Source organism: Trachinotus anak, unplaced genomic scaffold (genome assembly GCF_046630095.1).
Source record: "Trachinotus anak isolate AG129_WGS33_773 ecotype Australia unplaced genomic scaffold, CSIRO_AGI_Tana_v1 ptg000025l, whole genome shotgun sequence".
Lineage (NCBI taxonomy): Eukaryota > Metazoa > Chordata > Actinopteri > Carangiformes > Carangidae > Trachinotus > Trachinotus anak.
The window spans coordinates 5,738,381-5,765,682 of record NW_027273876.1 but is presented as its reverse complement, the minus strand read 5'-3'; the positions used below and the strand labels follow the sequence as shown (position 1 = coordinate 5,765,682).

General features: G+C 40.7%; 1 long non-coding RNA gene across 1 annotated transcript; it reads left to right on the top strand.

The window, feature by feature from the left end:
• The first annotated feature begins 462 nt into the window (after positions 1 to 462).
• LOC139608507 (uncharacterized) lies at positions 463 to 27,163 on the top strand. Its single transcript, XR_011685043.1, has 3 exons — positions 463 to 720; positions 856 to 930; positions 18,764 to 27,163. It is a non-coding gene; the product is annotated as an uncharacterized lncRNA (long non-coding RNA).
• Positions 27,164 to 27,302: the final 139 nt, after the last annotated feature.

Here is a 27,302-nt window from a genome sequence, read left to right as displayed (position 1 = left end):
CAAACAGCATTATCGCCACAGCTTTTAAATCACTGATGTTGTGAAAACCAATCTTTTACATAAACAGTATCTCTGGCACCGCTGCCTTTTTTTTCTGCTTGTACAGTTTTATTTTCAAGGGCGGCAAATGGTCTTAGATACTCTGATAATAAGATGTAAGTATGGAGAACAAGATGCATAAAGCCACATACGGATTACCCCGACCTCTAGGGGACCTCCAAACCCCCACAAACTGTACATCCCGGTTTTTTAATCAAATCAAATAAATTAATTGAATGTGTTTATGTTGAAATACGAACCAATGAATGCAAAGTTAGTTCATTCACAAATAAGAAAAATACTATGACCAGTTTGCGTCTGTCTGTGTCTGTATCTGTATATATTTTATATACAGTCTATGGTATCAAGATGATGACGTGTGAGGTCAGAGGTCAGATTTTGACCTTTGGAATTCAGCGCCAAAGCCGGCTGGTGGCGAAAAAAAAAAAACGGTGGAGCAGCAAAGAGAAAGGCGAAAAAGAAAGCGGTATCAGAGAAATTGAAATTCGGACAAACATAGTATCTATCATTATTTTTTTTTAACGTTTGCTACTCGGTTTGCTAGCATTAGCAAAGAGCCTGGAGAGGACGATGCTAACGTTAGCTTAGCTGCGCATCAACACTAATCGCCCTGCGACAGACACCTGTTCACCTGCACCACCCTCACCTCCACCTGAGTCGGTGAGTAGGTTACTAATCTAGCAGCCCCACAGTTTATTACTGTCTACTGATTTCCCCACATTAAATAAATTAAATATGAACTGAGAGCCAGGAAAAGGCAGCAACGGTTGAACTCTACAACAATATTTCCAATAGAGTCAGAACTCTTCAGAGACCTGGACTTCAATGATGTGGTGGATTTTCATGGAGAAAAGAAGACTGTAACATGAGGTAGGCTTCCTCTCATTATTACTATTATTATGCACACATTATGGCCTATCCTACATATTCTTCTCTCCAGCGTGTTGTGTTTATTCAAAGAGAAGTAGATGATATTGATTGATTTTGGAAAAATATTTGACTGCTTTATCATCGTGTCTCTACAGCAGGCTGGTTGATAGAAATCCTGTATGATACAGTTACATGTGTTATTTGTGATAGGTCTACCTTGGCAGAGCAGTATGAATCAATCACTCTGTGTGTGTGTGTGTGTGTGTGATGGGAGAATCTGTCTCATAGAACTGTATTTGCTTGCATATGCCATTCAGTTACACATTGTAGGCTAATACCGTGATGTTGTTGCTGCTGGCCCAGGAAAGTGTTGTCGCCATCATGGATTGTAAATCCTGTATATCTACAGGTGATGGTATTGTCCTTCAGGTTGTGATCAGAGGCTGTAGCCTGTCAGTGTAAATCCTGTATAAGCTACAGGTGTTTCCAACAGATAGTAGTCTCCACTGAGAACCTATAATTCAAAATCCCGGATTGCAAGAGTGAGGAGAGCAGATTTGAGGCTGGTGGCCTTCAAGATTTTGTGCCCAGGGGCCTCTGCATTCTTAAAGGTCCCGAAATGTATAAAGTGAGATTTTCAATTCTTTATTGATTATAAAGCAGGTCTAGGCTTTATATTAATTGTGGGAAAATATCAAAGTGCTCAGTCCATGGAGAAATGCACACAGCCTGTATTCAGTAACTGTCCTTTTAAACGTGCATGTCTCATTCTGACAACAACAAACTCTGCCATATAGTTACCAGTTTCATCCACAATGGATCCAGAACACATGTTCATCAGGTTTCCACAAAGTATAATCTTTAGCCCTCCAAACTCAGTGTTTGGATATTAGTGAGTCATAGTTAGGTTCTCTCCTTGTAGGCTTCTACTTTTGCCTTTAGAGCAAATGGGATATCAGATGTTTTACATATTCTGAAGTTTGTTTTTAATCAATTACTTGCTTTGGTTGTTTCCTATAGAAAAGAAAGTAGGCATTCAGAATGAATACCCTCATTATAGGAACTCATTGTGTCACTCAAGGACCCATCATTGTCACCTTGTTTGTGCTCTCATAGCATGGGAAGGCAAACATCTCCATGAACAATATATCACATCTTGCTACCAGAGAAAAGAGAACTATTGACAGTTTTATATTGACTAATGGAGAAAACACAGTCACTATACAAGAAGACGAAGAGAGCAGAGATTCGGGTTTATAGAAAAAAAAAACCAAGTTGAAGGACACAAGTCCAATTTTAATTTGCACTCCAGAGTCTCAGGGCTGTCATAAAAACTCCCAGGACGGTGGAAAATGATATTGTGCCATTTACAGAGATAAGTGCTTTTCCAGTCCTGGAACAAAAATAGGTTGTGTGTTGAACCTCCAGTTAATGTTTACCTGGCCCACAGCCACTGCTTTACTATTCCATGTAGTCTAGACATAGGCGTTTCAACTCACATGTTTACAGTCTTTGACCTATGCCTGATCTTTCTTGGGGTTAACCAATGCAACATAATGGACCCCTTCATTTTAAAGTTTTAGAGGTTGTTTTCCCTCTTGGACCTCGTTTCAAGGCCAATCTTTGTTGACATCTTGGAGCATTAGAGAGGGCACTGTTGGTGCATCCTGATGCCAACACTGAGGGTCCTTAAAATGCAAGGTGGATGTGCTGAACGTTTCTCGCCACGCCACAGAGGGACGTCCACCATGATGTATTGTCCAAGTGTTGCATTGAAATTCTTCTGCCAGCGTTCTGCTGCCACAGGCTGAGGAGGAATGTGATGAATGCCCCTTCATGTCACAGACATAAGTGCTCCCATAGATTACTGCAACACATCGGACACCGCCTGACACAAATGTGTTTCGATGACGGCTCATCTTTCTTCCCGCTCATCTCTCTTTTTTTCCTTTCCTCAATATGCCAAGGACCTTTGGACAAACAGGTTAAAAATATCATCCAATCACAGTCTTGTTATGAGAGAGACAAGATTGAGTGGGTGAACCACGAGAAGCGGGGGTTGAAAGCTTCAGAAGTAGGTTTTTAATTCTGAACGCACTGAAGGACAGTCAGAATGTGAGGGTACATAAAACACACCCACCTCGTCTTAACGAAGATGTCCCTCTGGGCATATCTGGCCCCTGCTGCGCCCTTCGGCATCAAACACACCGCTCGGGTCTCCCTATCAGTCGTCTCAACAGGATTAGGCAATCACAGCTCTTCCACACCACATCAAAACAGAAGATGCATGCAGAGAACGTCTGACGGCAGCCATCTATGTCTTGACTTGTCAGCACAGAGAAACTGAGGAACATTTGCCCACACTCATCAGCTGAAAATAAATAGATCCATCCCTTCTGGATCATTTGGAAGGGAACTGTGAGTGTGGTTTTATTAAGTGTGATAAGCATTTTGCCCATGTCTTAGCTACTGAGGCATGTCACAACCTTTCACTCCCATCAAACCTCCCTGATCCCCGCCCTTTACTACTGTTACAGTCTATGACCTGAGGCAGCATCTACCTTGGTGCAGCTGATTTGTAACAGACTAATGAGGGTACCACATGATCGAGACACCAGCTGACCTCAGCTTGCTGTGACCCACCAAGACCTGACTGAGATCTTTCAATAGTAGGTGGCTCAGACATAGAGAACTGGGGCTTTCAGTCAATGTTGGGGTCAAATGCTTGTCAAGTCACTTTAGTGTAAGTGTCTCTTCATTATGTGGTTACATCTGATGTGTCTGCCATGTTTACAAGTAACTAGGTTTTTAATCAGCTTTTTACAAGTATGCACCTGCATGACAAAAGACTGCAGACGAGTAAAGTAAAAGCTGAGCGGCTGCATGAAAGGAGAGATCACTGTCTATTTAAAATAATTACATTAAGTGTCTGAAACTAAAACGTACACAATGTAGCCTGTAGATATCTAAACAAGTTGGTTCCCACCTCTGAACATTTGATTATTTGTAAACTAGAGAAATAGATATTACGGTATGTACTTTTTAAATTATACTTACATACTAAATAATTACTTGGTGCAAATGGGGAATCAGTAGGCTAGGACTTTGAACATAGACACCAAGTATGTGGAAAATCTTTAATGTATGTAATGTATATGCAATCTATATATACGATAATGTATACTTTATTAAGTACTTCCTGTCCCTATAGACTATATTTGTCCCCAGCCAGTGAGTAATTTTTTACACCTTGGATATGCTAAATAATTGCACTTTAATTTCTGGGCATATATTACTAAATGCTAAATGGTAGCACATGTTGATATCTAAGCTACACTACACTGATTATATAAGTCTTTATATATATTTTCTATTTCACAACAGAATAAAAAATTTTGCAATAGTGTTAAAAATAATTTCACACTGCAGCAGCATGAGATGTGGCCCACCCAGCATCAGCCGTGGCCCAGAAACATATCAGCATGACAAAGCAGGAGGCTGAATTACAGCACACATCCTATTGCTGTTAATTACAGTGGGAGGAGGAGGTCTGTTCTAATTACAAAGAAGGGCTGACAAAGCCAACGCAGCCCGGAGAGAACAGGGAGAATGAGACCTCCCTCCTCCTCACTCTGCGGTTTGGCTTTAATGAAGACCCACTGACTTCTCCCCCAACCTGCTGCCGTGCGTGGTGGCTGCTGGTGCTGCCGTTTTCCAGTAAGCCAGGAACACACTGACCCATTTAAAGCCCCATTATAACCTCACTTTGGCCATGGCAGCTGTTTTTCAAGTCTGTGGTCTGCATTGTTCACAGCAAAATACAGTGTGGACAAACAGGATTTTTTTTGTCTGGTGTGCAAGGGCTTATTATTAGATTACTCAGAGTTGTCTCAATTGTATCAAATATGCTGTTTGGTTTTTTTGTGACTGGAATCTGGGGAAATTTGAATGCGATCCTGTATTTTGAGGTGGTTAATGAAATCTTTTTTTTTTTTTTCTCTGCAATTTGTAAAATTAAGTCATCAAATATGAGTGCTTTTAACAATTGGTTAGGATCACAAAAGTCTATGCCCACCTTGATTTAATCAGTGACAAGAACTATTCTTACAAGGAATGTGTTGTATGTTATTTGCCTAGGCTTAAACTGGATTAAATTTACAAACGTTGTTGGGCCATAACACTTTACTTGTAAGAGATTATAACCTAGTGACATTACAGCTACTTTTCTCAGTAGTTTCTTCCTTGTTTGTACATTTTTTAGATTGGTTTGTTTGCTCTTTTGCTGGTGGTTTAATGGATGATATCAGTTTGGTGTAGTGGAATGAAAGAATGGAAAAGATCATTACTTCATCTGTATATTATTGTAGTGCAGTGGTTTCCTTCTTACATCGCAGGGTAAATGAAAGTGAGTGCAAGAAACAAGCTGATAACGTGTTGTGCTGATGTTACAGCATTCAGTAGGTGACTCCAAGTGTTCATTTACCTCTCTCATCAGCACCTTACAATCTTCTTCTTGTGGCTCAGGTGTCATTATGTGACTGAAATTCTACACTGAGGTCACATGATGCCACCTGCAAACAAGTGGTCATATACTGATGCTTTTTTAAATTAGTTTTTGATGCAAACACCTTGTGTTAAACACAGAGTCTGATACTGAAGCTTTGGTTTTAACTGTTGCTTATTGCTGGAGCTGGTGTAGTGTGAGTTTTAGACGAGCGGTGCAGCAGAACTTTATTCAACATTATGACAGCTTCATTCTTTATTCTTGACTCTCATATTTCATTCTCGCTCTCTGTATGCCTCCTTATCTCTCTCTCTTACATACTGTCTCTGCTTCCCTGTTTACCCTCCACAGCACCTTTTTTTTTTACCACTCCTTCCCTCCCTCTCTTTTTTCTGTCTTTCTGTCTATCAGTGGGGCATCAGTGCATTCCATCTTCAGTGTGGGAGCTTTGTGATAGGGGTTAATGGATTGGGCAGGATGAAGCATTGTGTCCCACTGTCGGAGATTGCCATTTGTTTTGTGTGGGATCAATGAGGAGATCCGGGGTTGGTGCCTGCCGGAGATGATGGACTAATGTCTAACCACAAAACCATAAAAAAACTGTCAGTGGGAAAACACATCACGTCGCAGCATCGCCTCTGCTTTAATTTTACATTTTCCTGAGCAAAATATTTACACCCTTTGTGCTTGAAGCAGGCCCTTTGGAGTTTTATAACATTTTTATGTCACCAGCAAATTGAAGTAAAACAACGACAGATGTTGATTTGATCGACAGTAGATTTGATGATGGCATGAGTGGGATGGAATCCATATTCCCATATTCCTTAATGGTGTTTGCACCCTTGGGGACTTGAAGAATATTTCTCACAAAACATGGTTTTATTCACTCATGGGGGAACTGATGCACTCGATAGCTGCAGTCATCATGAATTTAACTCCTTGGCCTGGAGGTTTGACAGCTGTATGGCACAAAGTACAAATTAACTGCTTTTGTTCAAGTGTAATATCTGGTTGTTAACATTTCTGGTCTGAGTGTTTCACCTAGCTTAGAGGGAAATCCAGGTATTTGTCAACCTGATGTTAGTATTGTCATATTTTTTATTCATTATGTTGGTCATAGAGATGTTTAAATCACCACATCTGTTGAAGAAATCTGGAAAATGCAGACTCAATTGCACGGTGGTTGTAAAGCAGTTATAGCCACAACTGGTGCCGTTCTTGATCGTGTAAGTGAAAGCTGCACCTTGTCATATCATTGGTACCATTCAGGCACAAACCATCTTCTCCTGTTTGTTCTATATTTCTAGTCTGCACAAGCTAGACCCTCAGTCTGTATGAAAAACATTGATTAGTGCTGCTTCAGAGACGAGCGTTTGAAATGAAATTGTCTGAAGTCGTCGCTGTCTGTACAAATCCTCTCTTCACCCATCAAACGATGGGCTCTCCGGCTCTCAGACTCTCAAGTTTGCTCCGTGCTGCCAACATGCAAACAGCTCCTCTCCAAACTTCTCAATTGTGTACCCCACAGATAGCTACTGGTTCCAAACCTCTTCCAATGATGTGGCCTCCTCCCACCTGTTCCCTCCTCTAGATGGCCCGGGCTTGGCCCAGCTGTCTGACAGAGGCTGCAAAGTTATCTGGTCATGTGAGAACCGTGTCATATAAAGCGAAAATCAAAGAAACCGGGCCCTGTGCTCTTCACCCCTTCGGGGTCCTCCGTGTCGGATTTGACACACCCTGGGACAGCCGGATTTCCTAAAGCTGCCGTGCAGAATCAGGATCCGCGTGGGGCATTTGAGTGGGGGATCGGAGCTACTTCGGTTTGTTTATTTTATTTTGTCTTGCATCATTATCTCATGGATGGAAGAGGTTTAATTTGACGTGCAGTGATGAGTTGCTGCTTGTCTCCCGTCGCACGCAATCAGCTGTCCATACTGTCCAAAACATTACATTTGAACGCAGGGATGCGTATCGCTATGAAATTTCAACCTCTCCTGTTCTCCTTACCTCACATTTCCCTCCTGGAGATTACACAATTAGTCACATTTATCAATTTAGAACATTTCATACTTGTTATGAAATTGGGCATTCTGCCACCACCTTGTAGAGCTCTGATTGAATATAACTGTACTCTCACCCCAGCCTGCCCCTTGTTAGGTAAAGTGAATATTACTAATGCCTGCCGTGGGCTAATGTCTTCTTTTACAAGCCTAATAAGAATAATGGCTTGTCATAAATTCTGAGTCATCTTGATCTTATGAGACAGGCTGTAAATGACTTATGAATTATATCTCTGCTTTCTGTGCACTTACTGTATGACAGTGAGAGCACACTTTGAAAAAGAAGGCTGTGGGGTGTTCATGTAGGTCTCAAATTTACCAAAGTGTCACAAGTTTTTTTTAATTGTTTTTAAAAAAAAATTTTTTAATCTTAACTCCACCCTGTAATGCTATCATATAAATGGACACAAATGACATTGAGTTTGAATAAAACACACCCTTGCACACACACACTCACATCCTCTGCTTGCACTGTGTGGTGGATAAATTCTGCCAGGCCATAGCGTGAGGCCAAACGAGAGGAACTGAGGAAAATAAATATTTTTGTAATTGTGAAGGCGTGCTGCTTTCAGCACAGAAATGCCAGAATAACATGAATTGAGTCTGACTGGCTTGGTCAGTGGACCAAAGCCAAGTGGATTAGGGAATCAGAGAGAACAGATGAATTATCTGATTGTACAGAAGTCATTGAACACAACCCAAGGACAGCATCAGTTTCTTTTCAATTAGCTGCTTGTACTGATTTGTGTAATATCACTGAAGGCGAGGGATGTTCGTTTATGTGAATGACGAAACAGCTCATTGGGTTAAAGTGAGTGAAAATGAACAGTTCTTACTGTAATCTGATTATTAAACCCAAACCTTGAAATAATTTGTAGCTGCACAGGAGATAAGGTGTTGTTTGACATTTTCAGTAGTGGCTATTACAGTGTGGCTAATGCTGAGTGTAGTTCTGTTGTTTAGCTTGGCTGTCACTGTCGCCTCAGAATGGCAATAGTCCTAGACATGGCATATTAGGGCTCAACACCTACTCTTTTCATTGCCTGGGTGGATTGCCATGCCATCTGTGGTGGGCCCGAGGTGGGATTTGTCAGCATTGCTTAAAGGTCTTGGTTTTCACGAAGGGCAGAACAGGCCAATTCAAATACTGCAACCAGCCTGGGTTTACCATTTTGTTTATGTCTGTCACCCATAATTTAACATTGGCTTGTGCATTTAAATGTCAGGCCCGAAGATTTCAGAGTGAGTACAACATCCCAAAATAATTCCACGGTAATTCCTCCTCTCATCTCCCATTTTGCTGAGAAAACAGGTACATGAGTGATATTCGGAAAGAAAAGCTACACATCTCCCAGCAATGTGGAGCAATGGGCTCGAATTGAATGGAGAATGTTGTGCTTGGTGAGCGTACTGGCAGTTTTAAAGTACTGATGACCGAGCATGGCACTGCACTCTGGGCAATGGAAGCCGATAATGATTTCCTTGACGTTCTCCCCAATCTGATCTCATCTGAGCAAATTCTGCACCACATGCAATCTAATCAGGGCCAATGTACTCTGAACAGCAAGATCCTCATAGTTCACCTCAGAGCAGATATTGGTATTTAAAAGGCTGGTACCTCCAGTGATTTCTGGCATTGAGAGATAGCATTTTGACTTTATTTGTCCAGATTTTGAGATACCCACCACTGAGATTTGTGCCACCACAAACATGATACAAAAGAGTTGAATGGGATTTTGTCAGTGCTGTAAATGGCAGTGAAATATTACATTTACAAAATCCAACAGCAGTCCCAAAATCACAATATGATAATCCACAAACCAAGGTGTCAACAGTTTTTATTGGATCGACTTTCGACCAAAGAAATAGAATCTGTGAAAGAATGTGTCTGTGGATTACTCTGTGTAACAGAGACACTTGGAAATTGTGTGTGTGTGGGTGTATCCATTGCTGTTAGATCCTTTTTGAGGAGCTTTATTTCTTATTTCTTTTCTTATTTTACTAAAACAGATTTGAAAATGTGCAATTAGTGATATGAACTTACATTGTGGTCAAAAAATAAGAGGGAAAAGTGGGAAAATAAAATGGCAATTACGGTAATGGGGGATAAAACCACTTGTGAAAATGACATCTCACTACTGGAAAAAAACCAAACCTCAGCTAATTTAGTGTTTTCCCTACCATAACTCAAAATCTAAAAATCTGCATAGCACTCTATGCCACTGTCACAGATGCAAAACATTTATAATCACTAATGAAAAAAATAATGACAAACTGTAATAGGTTGAAATATGTTGCTGTTGGACATTTTAAGTGTAATTTTCCACTCACTTTGGGGTGGGGATAGAGACAGATCTCAAATTCTGGATGAATAAAACCAAAATTATCTGCATGGTTACAAGATTAAAGATACATGAGAAAATATATTTTTTGTAATTTGGGTAAATTCGTCCCTTAAAAAAACAGACGCTTTTCAGCAGAAGTGTGCTTAGCATTCTGCAAATTAATTAGCACTTTGTCTAAAATAAGTAAAACTATGGTGTGCAGTTCCTTTGTTGTTTGAGGGGAATTCCCACACAGGAAACGTTGTGGACGGCAAGACAACAAACTCTGACTCCTAACAGGCATGTAATGAAATCAAGGACCTCTTGGGTCCATCCAGCTCCAGTCCTACCCGTCCCTGGAGGTCTTGATAAGAGGCTAAGCTGCCCTTCCATCCATCCTCACAGTTCAGAGGGTAAACTAGCAGAGAAATTGGACACTTGCTCACTGTGAGTTTCCAGTCTGTTTAAGGCTCTTGAGAGAGGGACAGGCGAGGGTTAAATTCAGGCCAATCCTCCCTAATGTTGAAGAGTGGCCTTTGATTGCCCCCCATCCATGTGTAGTGTGCTGCTGAAGGGGAACCTGACACTGGCGTTGTTATTGAAGTGCTGCAGGAGGGGCTGATAACTGGTCTCATCGGCACGGATCCAGTGTACGAGCTGCCTCTCAGCCCCTATAAAAGACAGTGGCAGGTGTGTGACAGATCGGGGCGTTAAAGGACGTTTGGGACCCCCTAGAGATGACAGCCTCTTGGCCCATCTCAAGAACTGATTAGGGGCCTGGCTGTTGGGATGCCCGACCACGACTAAGCCTCTGTCTTCCACCACAGCTTTTCCATATGGCACTGCTGCTCTTGGCAAACTGCAGAAAGAGTTTCCTATCCTCTAGGAAAAGAAAAGTAGTATGCAGCAAATAGAAAGAGAAAAGCTTTAGATACTTGTGCAGAGGTCTTTGTTTGCTCCGGGCTTAGAACTTAAGAGCATTTACATTCAGGGTGCTAATAAAAGCTAAATTAGTCAGTATAATTTTTGAATCTCCCCTTAAAACTTAATTTTATCATGTTTTAGTGCTGGTGCTTCCCTCGCTGTTGACTGGAAGCTTATTTTCAGCTCATTCATAATAGAACAGTTTATCAAAAACGTACTGAAAGACTGCAAAAACCACAATAACAATAATGTTGCTATAGCTGTGTTGTGGACATGTGGTTCCTGGACTATTAACGTATTACCAGTGCTTGTTTTAGACTCGTTTTGTAGTAAACTGAACAAAGAGTTTGAATTGTTAACGATGGCTGGTGATGCAATCACTAAATGAGCCAGAAAGGAAAAGTGTGACTTTTTGGAAAATTCGCTCATTTGATTTATTGCTAAAATTAGATTAGAAGATTGATACCACTTAAAGCTAAACATAATGACTGGAAACAGGGAAAACTCACTAATTAACATGTTTGACACACTAATGGAGAGTCCGGCAGTTCTCTGGCAAGGAAAAGAAAAGTAGTATGCAGCAAATAGAAAGAGAAAAGCTTTAGATACTTGTGCAGAGGTCTTTTGTTTGCTCTGGGCTTAGAACTTAAGAGCATTTACATTCAGGGTGCTAATAAAAGCTAAATTAGTCAGTATAATTTTTGAATCTCCCCTTAAAACTTAATTTTATCATGTTTTAGTGCTGGTGCTTCCCTCACTGTTGACTGGAAGCTTATTTTCAGCTCATTCATAATAGAACAGTTTATCAAAAACGTACTGAAAGACTGCAAAAACCACAATAACAATAATGTTGCTATAGCTGTGCTGTGGACATGTGGTTCCTGGACTATTAACGTATTACCAGTGCTTGTTTTAGACTCGTTTTGTACTAAACTGAACAAAGAGTTTGAATTGTTAACGATGGCTGGTGATGCAATCACTAAATGAGCCAGGAAAAGTGTGACTTTTTGGAAAATTCGCTCATTTGATTTATTGCTAAAATTAGATTAGAAGATTGATACCACTTAAAGCTAAACATAATGACTGGAAACAGGGAAAACTCACTAATTAACATGTTTGACACACTAATGGAGAGTCCGGCAGTTCTCTGGCAAGTGGACCTGAAATAGTTTGGCAAATGACCCCTGTGAAAAAGCAAATGTGTAATTTTTAAGAGGCTGGTGTTTTACGGATTACATAATATATATTGTGTTAAGTACAGACTTTAGAGGTGCTTGTAGGTGGATTTTATTACCTTTTGACAGAGGCAGGCTAGCTGTTTTCCCTTGTTTACAGTTTTTGTGCTAAGCTAAGTTAGCTAGCTGCTACTGGTAGCTTCATATTTAATATTGGTATTCTCATTTAAAACTCAAGCAGTGCCTTCAGATAACTTCTGTTGTGAATTGGCACTATATAAATAAAAAATAAAATAATAAAAATAAAGGAATAAAATGTGTTTTTCCCAAAATGTTGGATTATTCCCTTAAAAAAATGGACAAAACGAGTCTTCGTACTTGTTTGAAATTCAGTATTTGAATCAATAGTGACAAAGTTTGTTCTATTTTTCTTTCATTTACCTACAAGTTGTCCCATTTGTTTTTTTGATTGTTATGATTGCCTTATTTGAAGCACTGCCTAACCTGCTTTTTGATTACTATTATTACCAGCATTATAATAATGTCAAGGGGTGCCAAGGGGAGGCTAAAGAGGGACGGAGGAGATTGGAGGCGGGGTTGAAATATGAGGGGAATGAATCCTTAAGTCTCCAACTCGACCACAAGTGGCATCATTGTCATCACCTTGTTCTGATTTCATTTCATCTCTCGGCGCCACCACTGCAGGCAATATCTGGGTATTGAGTTACAGGAGGCCCACCTCTTATTATTTTCATGGGAACTCAAGGACAGGCAGTCTTGTTCAGAGATGAGAGGATATTTATATGAATGCATATAATGTTGTGTTCTCAGTACTCAGGGACATTTAGCGCCTATCTCTGAATAGCATCAGAGGCTTTCAGCCCGACAGAGTCATTAATATCAGAAGGGTTTATGTGTTTCATATTGCCTCCATGCCAGCTGGGACCGCATGCCTGATGAGCTGGCTAGTGTTGTAGAGGATGCACCATTCTTTTTCATAGCCTCATTCACAGTGTGAACTCAGCATGTACCGCTGTCCAGAGATTATCGCTTTGTCTCCATAAAGGTCAAGCCAGTGGCCAAAAGCAGCCTCAACTTCATGATTTGGTTTGATGGTTTCAGTGTAATGGGACAGACATGCTTTATTTTTGTGCAAAAACAATTTGCAACAATGTGTAGTTGCAAGTTGATTTAATTCCAGCTGAACCTGTGTTTCTCTCTGGCAGGGCAAAGAGCCTGAGAAGTGTCTGACTGGTTTCATAGCACTGTGCTGTGGATTGCCATCTCTAGACACACAGGATTAAGACAGGGCTGCGAACAGAGAGGGAACATTGTTGGAGTAATTGGTGAAATGTTGGCAGGTTAGCAGGATTTATAAACAGAGGACATGCCTAATTTTTACCAGAGGAGGCAAGAAAATCTTGTAAAACCAAAAAGGTAAGAAAAAACTGGCAGCCGTGACAATTAGATATACTAATCAACCTATTACATGTAAACCATCAAATTTATGGACAACTTTATGTTGACACAGACCTCTCTTTGTGTGTAATGCAACCCCTTTCCCGTCGTTCCCACACCATTTTCACAAGTCATTTCACTGATTCTTGGAAAAGCCGGGCAGGAATGAGACATGAGATTGTGTTTGATCCAAGTGTTTCTTCATCCTGGAGGGTGAGTGATGTGACAAGCTCAGCATCTGTAATCCTTGGCTGTTTTTGTTTGAAAATCCACATGTCGCATGTCCATCACAGGGCTGAAGGGCTGAAATCCCCAAGTTTTAGTCAAACAGAAATTTAAATTCTCCTCACTTTTTGTGTGAGGAAATACAAACTATGATGATGCTGCAGCTATTGTATATGGTTTTCAGGTTGTTTTTTTTTTAGGACTGTAAGACCCTTTTTGGACATATTTTTGATTCCTGATCTTGTGTGTTATTTTAAAGCCTCTCACAAGAAAGGAGTCTATGTAGCATGGATCCAGATGTGGTGATGGCAAATGATCAGACTGTGCAACATCAACACTTAATACATTACCCCACAGTTTGAATCAGAACATGGAGTCATGTATGGAGTGAAAGAGTAACACATGGAGTTGCTAAGATAGCCAAGCAACAGCCAACAATGTCTACCACCTAGCGTGACTCCAAGCCACCATACTGAAATTAAAGTGATAGTATATCTCCAGGAGAACATCACTAAAGTAGGCACCATCAGCAGAGAAATTTAAATAGTTTGTTTTTGTTCATTTCCACTGTGACCAAAGTCACAAAAGTGAAAATATAAACAAATATTATAAAATATAGATTTTCTTCCAAATATAACTTACTTTAATTTTTTCTTTAAGAATCTATTTGAAGCATTTTTCCTCAAGATAATATATGTAGTGACATTCTTCATCAACATTTTAGCAGCAGTAGTCCTTCATTTGAATACAGATGAAGAATTAAAACGCAGGTGCTGAATAACATCCTACAGGGGTCTGACCAGAACTAATGCCCCATAGGTTGGTTACCACGCAGTGCTGAGGCAGCTGCCAGCGTACCCTAGCAACAAATACCGTAAACCCTCAAGGGTTGCGAGCGCCGACGGGAGAGTGACTCACAGTCCATGTATCCCAGCATGCTTTGCCACTGTGTTGCCCTTCACCCCCTGACCCGCCATAATGGCAGCATGGAGAGATGAAAAGGGCCATGTGACATGAGCGGACACAGTCGCTCCGGCCTCATGCTGCTCACTGCCTTTTCAAACACAGCTCACATGGAGAGAGCGAAGACACGGGGCAGCTTGGGCAACAAGAGTCAACACAATCAGACAGAACAGAAGTCATGTTCTTTTCTTTTCATCCCTACAAAAGGGGGTTTGTGCATGTTGATAACATACCTATAATTTTTTTAAAGAGGCTGTCTAATGTATTACTTTTTAATGCCTGTTTTCATTTTCCACTTCAGTGGTGCAGAATATTGCAGCTATATTTTTGTTCTCAGAAATAACTCATCAGAGGAGATTCCTGGAGAGGTTTAGTGACCAGAAGGAGCCAAATGAGAAAAGCAAAAAAAAAAAAGCAAAAAAAAAAAAAACACCAATCTGTTGCGATGCACACTTTCACCTTTATTGTCCAACAGTCTCAGCACACACAACGTTTACCCAGTAACATTTACTGTGTGAAAAAGCACCATCTGTGCTCAGAGCCAGCAAACCGCCGTACCTCAGCCATCATTCCTATAGTCCCCCTGCACTGTGACGGTAATGGGACTTTAAATCAGTGCCTTGCACCCACAGGGTTCATTACAAGGTGACAGCCCATTGTTGCTGCTCTGTGACGACAACAAGTGGCAGTGGAAGGAGGGGGTGGGGGTGGTGGGGGTGGCTGGAGAAAGTGAGGCAGATGGTACGGAGAGATGACAATGGTGCCATTTCACAGCGTATCCTCCACCTGTGGCGTGACGGAGGCTGCTGTCGGGGGCTTTTGATGCCTGCTGAGATGAATGCAATGGATGGACATATCTCTTACTGACAGCCTCCATATCATTGCTGATTGAGATGTCTAGACATCTACAACAAAGGGCTTTGAAAATAAAACTTTGAGAGGAATTGCTCAGCTCTGTGTGAAGTATAGAAAACATTTGTGTGAAATATAGAAAAAAATTGTAGACAGAATTCTTTGAAATATTAAAATGACTGTGGGGCAGGCGTAAAAAATGAAAGTTGGAAGAGAAATTGAAGCTACTTTGTTAATGCAGCTTTAATTTGAATAAAGCTATGTAATGTCGGCTGATAGCTGCCTGAATATATTTGAGTCTTTGTTCTTTTATAGGCTGGTTCTTATTTAATTTCTTTCCTCACTCCAAAATACAATAAATCAATTCACTCCTACTCTACTTTGCAAACTGCACCTGACAGTAACAGAAAGACAAATCACATTCATATATATATATATATATATATATATATATATATATATATATATATATATATATATATATATATATATATATATTCATGTCCATAATGAAGCAATTTTCCTTTGCCTAAACATCCAGAACAATTATTGCAAATTCCTTTTCACTTACTTCCCCAAGTGCCAATCAAATAAAATGCAGTTGTCCAGGTGTATCTCATGCACAGGATGTACGATGGGACATTTCACATAACAACATCAACAAACTGAAATCCTTTAATGTAGAGCTTCAACATGTGGAATATGACCGCATGAAAAAACCATCCACAAATTTCCTCTGAGCAACACATGAAACAATTCCCCATGTGAGCATATGTTATAGTGGTGAGCAGCAAAATAATAAAAAGCCAGACAAGTTGTTTTAAGAGAGAGCAGGTGGTTCCTAGTTCAAAGAGTGCAGGGATGAGGTTGTGTTTTCTTTTCTCCAGCAGGGCACTTTTTTTTTCCCTTCTGCTCTTTCTTCACCAAAGGTTCGCATCTTGCGAGTCCTCCTCCCCAGTCTGCCAACTTCTGAGTTGCATTATTATCAGCAAAGTGCTTTTAAATCCGCTCCTGCTCAACACCAGGATGTCTTCTGCATGCTAATCCTCAGGGATACAGATCCGTCACTCCTCCGTCGTTCTCTCATGCCTGGCGTGCCTGAGACAGCTGGGAAAACAGTCTCTGCCCGACGATCTGCACATACAATGGGGATCTCAGGCCACCATAGTGCTGCTCAGCCGCAGAGCACTTTACAGTAGTGCGCTGTGTGCTGCAAAAGAACAACATGGGCTTTTTCTGTGAAGTCAAGGGGTGGCACGCCTGGGCAAAGGCAGGTGTCACGGGTAAATGTTGTTATGCAGACCACAGTGACTGCCTGGAAGTAAGAAAACAAGCACAGTGATATTACCAACCAGGTACTAAAGCAAGTCCTGATGCCACTTGTGCTAACCACTGTTCCTCAAGCTTGTGTGACTCCGTGTAGTTTCTAATTGAAAGTTTCTTTCATTGGTCTGTGTGAAAAAGTGGAACATGCTCCATGTTCCTATTTTAAATAAATGTGTATCTACAGCACTTGCTATTAGACTGTGAAGTTTTCACGAGTAGCAGAAGCATTAAAAAAACACAGCTCCCATGAGTTTTACTAGCATAGCAGCATGTCTTATATTTCTTCATAATGTTAGGTTGCACTGATATCCAGTAAAGCTTCTAATGTCATCTTTCAAACTTTTTCCCTGTGATCTGTGATGCCTGAAAAACTGCATTGTAACTGTCTGACAACCTGTGTGGGAAATAATGTAATGATTAATTTGACATTTTGTGAAACACGCTTATTCACATTGTTGCAGGGAGTTAGATGAGGAGATCGATGCTACTCTCATGTCTGTAAGGATAAGAGCCAGGATGCAGTTAGCTTAGCATAAAGATAGGGGGAAACAGCTAGCGTGGCTCTCTCCAAAATTAAAAAAAGAATAATTTTGTACGTATATGTATATGTGCTTTTTTACTGCATTTTATTTTTTTGGTATCTAACTTTTCTTCAATGAGGTTTTGCTTATTAAAATGTACCTTTTCTGTCCAGACAAATGGAGGAAACCACACAGCATCTTGGGTTAAATTCAAGGGCTGGATTTTAGTAATTTGTGTTATTACAAATGTAATTTAGAATTGAATTGATAGCATTGAATCACTGTCACTCTTGCTCTCTCTGGTAGCTTACACAGAAGTTTCCTGCTCTTTGCAGCAAACTTTTGTGTCATCTAATGTACTTTACCTTTAAAAGTTAAGAAAGTGTTGAAGATGAAATGAAGCCACATGAGTTCAAAGCGCTAATCTCTTCAGGACTTTTGAGAAGTGAACAGCATCACTGAGACTGAGGCTTATTTTTCCGAGTACTGAGAGAGGATGAGGGAAAGAGAGTGAGAGAGAGAGAGAGAGAGAGAGAGAGAAGCTAGAGTTGGAGAGTTGGTGGGTGGGGGTGGGGGGTAAATATAGAGAACAGTGATAAAGAGGTAATCATCTCCAGTCAAAGCATATTTTATCCAGTGGGGTTATTAGGAGGATAGAGTCAAATCCGCACAGACGTCTCTCTCTCCCTCTCTCTCTCTCTTTCTCTGTGCCTCTCTCTCTCTCCCTCTCTCTCTCTGTATTTACCCACTCTTGATCCTCTCTCCTCCTCATCTCCACATCCGACCTGCCTTGGCACCGTGCCCAGCTCGCTCGTTCTCAACCATTCACAGCAATTTCAATGTTTCACTGATTCACACTAATAGCTGATGAATGGGCCAGTGCAATATGCAATACATACAAAATGAAGCAATGGGTTTTAATTAAAAGTTTCACTTAAGCTTCCTTCTCTTCTTCCGTCATCTATCATATTTGTTCTGAACCAGCAGAGTTCTTTGAGGCTTACACACAGGATGTGTTGCTATATAGGTTTTAAAGATAGGGGGCAGTGTTCTCAAAGGTAAAATATCATGTGAAACAGCTGAAATACACCAAAAGTTGACTTGATAATGTGAACTAGGGATTTAAGGCAATTAGAGTGACGATTCTTCATGCAATATAAATATAAATCTACAGTAACTACTTTTAATATTGCTGCGTATGCATCTGATCAAACTGAAATATTTTGCTGAATGATTACTGGATGAATACTTTTAAGTGTCAAAATTGAAATTGGTATGATTTAAATCTGTAGCAACCTTCTTATGAGATTAAACTACAAGCAACACATAGAAACTGTTGTTACAAATATTTCCTGTTTCCATTGCCAAACAGAACAGGATGTTTTCCATTTCTTTGAGGATCTACCAGCAAACTTCCTCAGAACTGAGATTACTAATTCTCACTTTAATTCAGTTTATTTACATTAATCCACTTTTGTCTTCTCTTTTCTTTCCTGTTTAGTTAGCCGACAGACCAGTGTCTCCCTCCTAATTCCGCGCCATCCTGAGGATGAATCTGTTTGCCGACTGCATCAAGACAGAAATAGCTCTTAATAATGAAAGATTGATGTGAAGTAAGCTTGTCATTACATGCTGCTGTAGACAATTAGGTGCCTCCCAACATACAGCCCTCTGATTTTCTCCTCTTCTGTCCTACATTTCTCTCTCATCTTCTTACTCCCCGGTTTCTCTCTGTTTCCTCTACACTGTAAAAGTTGCTGAAGTCATTTGCTTAAATTTGTTTTGTTGCAGTCTAAAGGGACAGTGCAACAAGCCAGTGATTTATTCAGTGAGCTGATGACAAATAGTTGATGGCCCCCTGCAGCAGGTTTCAAACTTTTTTTTTCCTGCTGGGACCAAAAGCTCATTAAAATAAATTACATTTCTGGTCATGTGGGGACACGGCAGACATAAGCCCAGCTCATTTTAGAAACACTTTATTCAAGTGAAACCTTCACAGTAGGGATCATTAGACAAGTGGATACAGGAAAAGTTTCACATTTCAGGAAATACAGTTTTCTTGCAGAGAGTTAGATGAGAAGATGATACAACTTTCAAATCTGTCTGTTAAATATGAGGCCACAGCTAGAGGATGGTTGGTTTTGCTTAGCTTAGCATAAAGACTGGAAGCAGAAGGAAACAGCTAGCCTGATTCTGTCCAAAGGTAAAAAAGAAAATCGATCCACAAGCACTTCTAAAGTGCTTTATGTAACATGTTATATCTCATTTGTTTAGTCCTCACAAAAACCAAAGTGTAGAAACAACAAATTGTGATTTTAAGGGGCTTAAATTAAAAAAAACCTGTTAATTAGATTAGTTACTTTAAGACAGAGCCATGCTAGCTACTCTTTATGCTAAGCTAAACTTGCTTTCTTCTAGCTTTAACTTTATATTTAATGGAAAGATAACAAGGTGAGATTCATCTTCTTGTATAAGAGACAAGTAAGAAAGCGAAGAAACAAATTTACCAAAATGTGGAACTATTCCTTTAAATTGAAGGCATAAATAAATGTGTGAATGTGTGTTTCTGATCAAAAGACACTGAAATTCTTTGAAATGGTGCTTGAGAAATTCAAAAATTCCCAAATGTGTGTCGTAACAGACACCAGCTGTGACTTTGTCCCCTTCCAACACACACAAACACATACACACACTTACAAACCTTTCACTGTTTAACCCAGTCCACTTCTCCAGGTGTTCCTATTAAGGTCACAGCTACCTCCCTTCACTCCATCAACCTTCATGCTGCTGAGGCTGTACCCGTGACAGTGCCTGAATGCATTCATAAACACTGGGAGGACTGACATCTCAATAGGCTGCCTATTCCCCCACTATCAGCTTACAGCCTATAATTATGGCCAATCATCTTGGATCAAGCATGTCTGCGTGAACGGGCCAACGTAACATCTGCTGCCTTGGCCAGCGAGCCAAGAAGGACTTTTATACTGAAAGGTGATCAAATTGTGGTTGGGGACGGGAGAGGGGATGTTAACAGGTACGTTTCAGAAACCTTCACACAGGGGAGTTTTTTTTCCTTGGGAACAGGTGCCCTAAGGTATTTCTTATCTCTCGTATGCCAGTGAAGAATTCTTATCTGCATTAGGAAATGCTCAAGGGCATTGCGATAAATATCCAAGTAGTTATATTTGGAGTGCAGTAAAGGGAAATACTGGAATTCTGCAGTTTTAAAACCTCATTTTGCCATAAAGATCTCTATGAATAGAACATTTAAAGTAGTTTTGAAGTTTGGAAGTTGTTAAACTGACTCCACTAATTTCACCACAGTGTGCTATAATTTTGATGGATCTGGTCATAGAAACAAGACGGATATGTACTTCTTGTCTACTTTAATGGGTGACCAAATTCCCCTTAGTGTTCCAGTTACTGTAAGAGAAATGCCCAGCACAGCCTACTGCAAGACCCATTTTAATAAGTTTACTTTGGTCTGCAACTGGTGAGAAAATTTTATGTTTAGCTGCTCATGGGGGCTTTTAATCATCTAGAACACAAGAGAAGAAGAGCTGTGTCATACTGACTGGAAAAATGTGATTGGCAGCTGTGAAGCCTGTTTTGTGGGCGGTGATGCAGGCTTTGGTTTGTCTCATCTACAAACCCCAGACCACAATGTATGGTATAAGAGGGCGTCAGTCTCAGCCGAAGATTGTACACAAACACCTAACAACTAAAGCTGGATGTCTTTATTAGAGCTTCATGTTTTGACTGCAACATTATTTTAACTCTGATCTTTATTGTTCACTGTATGTTTATCATGCTGCAACATCAGAAAGAACAAGTCTGGTTGTTTGGAAATCCTAAATGCTTCCCATTTTTCCCAGCTTCACTCTCCAAAACTTCTTGTATTACATTCTCCAAAGGGGGAAGTGACAATTGGAATAAACGCTAATAAAGACATATTCTGTTCATCTTTTTCTCAATCCAAACTCCATGTCTCTCCATCTGCCTCCACCCATTCCCGCTCTCTGTCTGCGTAAACAAGTTAATCAGACTCAGAAGCCTGTGGGCTGTGAAACAAGCCCCGGCCCTACGCTGGGGCTTCACAGCCATCAATCATTTCATTTGGACTTCAGTGGAAAATGAAGGAAACACGTACAAAAAAAAAAATCACACCCAGCTCTGAGCTAAGCTAGCTCATCTCTCTGCTGACCTCAGCACCACAGAGCTGGCAACAGCACTACGAGCAGCCGTACAGACCAGACCCAAGACATAAACTGACACTATTAGAGACAGAGTTAGACAGCAGCAACCAAATTCCTTCCCGCCACAGAGCACCATTAGCAGTCATGTCTAGAGTTGATATTCATAATTACTGAGCTCCTAATTGTGTGAAGGCTGATCCAGGGAAAATCCAGGTCACCCTGTCCTTCTCATTTATTATGATCTGATCGGCAATTAAACATTTTAGTCCATGGTCTTTGTAACAACAGGAAGTTCATAAAAGTTGAAACCATGGCATTTTCCCAGCATTTTCCACTCTGATTTCAAACTCTGTCATAACTCAAAAGTACCAACCACCAAGGGCGAGGATAATGCATCCAGTTGTGTATGGATGCAAATCAATACCATAATAAATGGAAACATATCTGCAACTGAGTATCAGATTTTGACATTTAATCACTATTGAATACTTGATGTTGAAATTTCACTGAAATGTTTGAATTGAATACTTTGTTCATGGTTTCCAATTATGTGACTTGTAACATACTAGTTTACAATAACCCGCCTCTTTTGCTCGTAGCTGATTGCCAGCTTCGTGATACTGGTTATAAGGATCACTAGTGCTAGTTTAGGTGAAGTGAGTAATCCAGAGAGAGACAGAGACCGCTGGATAGCTGGCGAAATGGAGAGTTTGCCAGACTTCAGACTTTTGTTCTTGCCCTGGAAAAACTCTGAAATAGTGAGCTTTAATACAACGTGCAACATGCTGCCAACAACATTGCTATGCAAGTGTTGGGTTGTACAATCTCTTGGCACTCACCTTGAACCTGCATCTTCTCAGTCTGCTTTCTGTCTGCATCTTTTGCCTCCTTTGTCTCTTTTACTGAAACACACGCACAGAATTGTCTCTTCTATTGTACATTAGTACACTTAATGAATGCTGCCTCCACCTAACTGAATTAACTGATTTACATAAAAGTATGAGCTTGAACCATCACAGATGGATGACAGTTTTTTTTTGTTTTTGTTTTTTTTTATGAGGGGGAGGGGAGTCAGATTTCCTTCTTTCGTACATTATTCATGAATTCTGCGGGAATTCATGAATAAACACAAATTCAGCCAGTCCTCAAAATATAATAAGAAATTTTGTCTCTTTTTTTGTTATTTTCCTGCAAAAATGGTCAGAATGGAAGAATGCTATTCGCCACAGCTTTCCAAAAACATGACCACTTTGAACTGCAAGAAGTGAAAATCGAGCCTCAATCTCCACAAACAAACTTGAAACTTTTGGTGGAGGGACATATTGAACTAAAAGACAGCTTCTCAATTCTGACATGTTTGCTGGTACCAAAAACTGGGCCATTTCCAGTCTGATACTTAAAACTAACAATTTGCATTAAAAGAAAATGCTTCAGAAATTACAGGCTACATTGATAGCTATCTGCACAGGCTAGAGGCGACCAACAGAAATGCCAGTTTTTGCCTCGCATTATTTGCACAAATTTTACTGCTGGAATGTTTTTGCAGTTTTGAGTTTATTTGCCGCATACAAAACAAAACAAACACAATTACTATATTAAAACAAAAAGATACATGGAATAAAATATGTGACATCCTGGATGGAAAATTACAGAAAATGTGTGCCTTTTTATTTGTCTCAACATCAACTGTGAATTGCAAGGATAGCGGGTTTGTGCTGCTTTTATTCTGAAGGGAATCTCTTCTCACAGTTACCTGAAGTGGCACCTGGTATTGGTGAGTATAGGCTGTACCTGGGGTGTCTCCAGAGTCATATATGGGCTTTTTACTCTCTTGAGTGCTCACTGTATCCATTGTTTTACAGGAGCTGTGAGGTGCAGCAGCTTTTGAGACCATACAAACAGAGAGAAGTTGTTTATTGTTGATGTAAGAGGAAGAGGGAGCTTTCATTTGCAAAATAAAATTCACATATGAAATTCAGACTTTTCTCTCCAGCTTAGAGGAATTTGGTATTAAACTAATTTCATTAGAGGCATCGAGGCTTTAAGAAGGTAACTATGAGCAAGATCCCCTGTCGCCTCTCCTGCTTTGTGTCCAGGCAACACCCTGTTTGACCTCATGTTTAGTCTTAGAAGGGGGTTATTAAGGGCTTAGGCTGCAATGTAATGAAAATGTTGTGACAACAGCAAAGGGGTGAAGTAAAAACAGGCTTTAGGAGACAGCTGAGCCTCCACTCAGGGGACCAACAGGAGGGTTTAGAGGGAGGAAAATGATGGTTATCTGCACACCCTTGAGACATTGATATTAGCCTTGAGACTGTTGGATGGACTTGATGATAACCCTGAGCTCACTGAAGGCCTGTCATGGTCCTGGGTGTTGGCTGTGTCACAGGGAGGAGGTCAAGCCAGGGAGAAGTAGCTGCCTTACAGGTCCGTGTTTTTATAACCGTGGCTTATTAAATATTTGTATAAAAGTGTAAAATCAAGTATGACCTCCTATCACATCTATAAGTCTCAGAGCAAAAAAACGATAAGAGCAATGCAAGGAATCTCAGAGGAAATTTGATCAATTTTGCAACAGCAGTAATTTAATCCAATATGAAATGCTCTGCTCTCTCGAATGAAACTAAATTTAAGGATCGTATGCATGCAGCTTGTTACGAGTTAGCAGCCGTTTTCCCCTTTTGACTGCATTCATCATAATTCTGTGGCTTGTTGTTTTTCCACCGTATGGTTGCTGGCAAGTTGGATGTGACAAAAATGAAGAGTAATGTGCTTTGTCCCAGCTCCTTTATCCTTGTGCAGAGGCTGCCTTTTTTTGCCACTGTTTGTTTCATTTGTCTCCCTCTCTGTTTTTTTTTTTCTTCTTTGCTGCGCGATCTCCTCCAATCCATGAAGCACTTCCACATGCTGTACTAGAAATCCAAAGCTCGGTGCCAGAGTGAGAGTTAGCCTCAGTTTTGGACTCTAGCCTGCTCTAACCTCTCTGTTTTGGAGCAGCTGCACCACCCTGTACTTTTCAGTGAGAAGAAACACCACAGGTATGCTGTATGCTGGCCGCTCTGCAGTACTACACACACCCAATACAAAACCTGCGTCAGTGCTGAGGAACACGACTGAAAGTTACTGCTTACATAAGTCATCATGAATAAGTAATAGTTGTATTCTAAGTCTCTTTAATGACAAATTGATTGTATGCTATTAAACTGCAATATGGAGATGATGCATAGGGATGACTGGTGCCTTTGGTGGCGATACACCAGTCAACTTGTGATCCCCTCTCAAAGACTACAGAGTAAATAACAAGGTATTAAATCTCCGCAGAACTTTTCTTACAACAGTTTGTGTTTTTGTGATTAATACTGAATCCACTCCTTTGGCACTGTTGCTAATTTTTCCCACAAAATTTCTGTTTATCTCCGTCTGTCTTCATCAGACGTCTGTCTAATTATTCCAGCGCTGTTCCAGCAAGTCATTTTGGATTGCTTTTCCCACACTGAATCACAGTAAATCAATTTCTCCCAGCCTTATTCATTACTTTAAGTACTGAAGTGCAACCACAAAAGATTTGAGACTGACAAGCCAAGAGGTGAGCCGTGATGGGACAGACATGTTGGTTCATAATTGCTACATCCTATAGTAACCTCGACCTCTGAGTTGGAAACTACAGCCGCGCACACGCTTGGAAATGAGCAGCATACACAGGTTGATACAACCACCACTTTGACTACCACCACCACAGAACGAGGCATGAAACACTGCCTCCCGACTGCCAGCACATGAATCATGGTGGTAAGACATTGCTCAATGCCTGAGGCCAGAACCCCCCCCCCCGTACCCGCTACAATCTTTTCATCCACCTCACCCCACCCCCCCAACCTTTCCTCCTGTCTCATAAATGGGCTAGTCTGCTTTACCAGAAGCAGACAGGGAGCCTGGAGGAGGGACAAAACTATTATCTCTCTCACAGCAGCAGCTCATGCAGGAGTTCCAACAGCAGATAGGATTCTCAAACAAGCTGCTGTCCTCGCTCAGATTGCTACCCAGCCTGTCCTTGCTCCGCCACTCTCTAACATCTCCCACTATGGTGGTAGCTTTCTGATTTTTTTTCCTCCAGGGCACTAACATACCCAAACTGTGTGAGCACGTCTGACAAAATACACCCTGTTTTAGGCAAACAAAGCGTTTGTGTTCTCCAGAGAAAATTAGGAAAAAAAGCAGCACTTCAGAAAAAAAACATTTGTGCTGATGTGGTTCAGCAAAATGTCTTCGTCAGAGCATGTCAGTGAAACCTCTTTTTTTAACGGGCTAAGCTACTAACCAGCAGTCGGGCAAACAGTTACACATGTGAGGGCAAGAAGTGAGGCGTGTTGAAGATCAACAGAGGGTTCAAATCAGGTCATATACAGAAATACAGAAAAAGAAGACAAAAGGAACTTTTTTATGCAGCAAATTTATCCTGTCTATTTATATTTAGAAAAAGTTTGGAAATATAGTATTATCACAATATGGGTAGACTGTATATTTCTCTTCTCACTCTAAAATGCACTGGGTATAATTTCCTTTTGCCTTTCAATCTGCATTCATGTCAGTACTTGAGTTCTTGTGCAGTCCTGACCACATTTAAAGTCCACATTCAGCCAAGAACGGTCCAGATTTGTCTAACAACAGGTGTCCGGTTATGTTGTAGGCTAATCACTGGATCTTGGCCGAGCCCAATTGCAAACTGAGTGTACTGTGCCCACCTGTTTTCCAAAGCTTGGATTCCTGAGTTCAACTTGCCAAGTTTAAACTCGCATCCTTGGGAGTCAGTGTACTCTGTATTGAGAAAGGCCTAAAAAGGCCACTAAAAGCGTTACAGGGAGATTTGGGGAGGGTCCATTTGGTTTCACATTAATGGGACCTTCTTCAGACAACGCATTCTTCACAAGCTTATCGATTATTCTGATGGAGATTCTCATTTGTAAAAGTCAGAAAGACTAACAGCTGTTTATATTTAAACCATCAAAGCAGCAGCAGCTTGTGCTGTACCGTTGGTACCGAGCAGGATGATTTCCAGGATTCATGCTGTTTATGCCAAATTGTGACCCTGCCTTCAGCAAACCGCAACACAAACTAATGTGCCGGTGCAGTCAGTCTTTTCCTACTCTCCAGTCATCCAGATCTGATGATCACATGCTCACTGTCGCTTTATCCTCTTATTGTTAGCTGACAGATGGCATGGTTTCCTGCTGCAGTTGCCTGTCTACTTCAAGGTTTGAAAAGGTGTATGTTCGGAGAGGCACACCTGCAAATCTGTCCTGCACTGAGCTGTTTATTTGCATATATTTGGCCTCCACGTTGAAATAAATATCGCTGTTTTAATCTGATGTCACTCATCGACAGGGTCTGCTAGCACAGAGGACTGCTGTTTACTGAATGCACATAATTTTTTGGTGAATTCTAGAAATGGTAGACACGGGTATGACAGTCCTAAAATGATAACAGTGATCAAACCACATTCAGAGGAGTTGAATCCAGTGTCTTGATGACTGGAGTGGCTGAAATTTGATAAAGCTACTGCTGCATGGACGCCTTTTTATGTGACTCACTGTCTGGAGGAGCAGTCTATTTATACATTATTTATATATTTTTAATGGCAGCAAAAGATTTTCAGAGGAAGTAAGAAAGTAGCAACATTTGAATTTGTCTCTGAAGCTCTTTTTTCCTCCATTCTTCACAGAGCTACCTCCATCATTTTCCGATTGCCTTCAAAGAGTGACTGTCCAAAAGTCTTCACCAAAAGTGTTCCCATTTTTCTCCATTTGCGCCTCACCCCTCTTGACAATGGCAGTCCAGCTTCTGAGT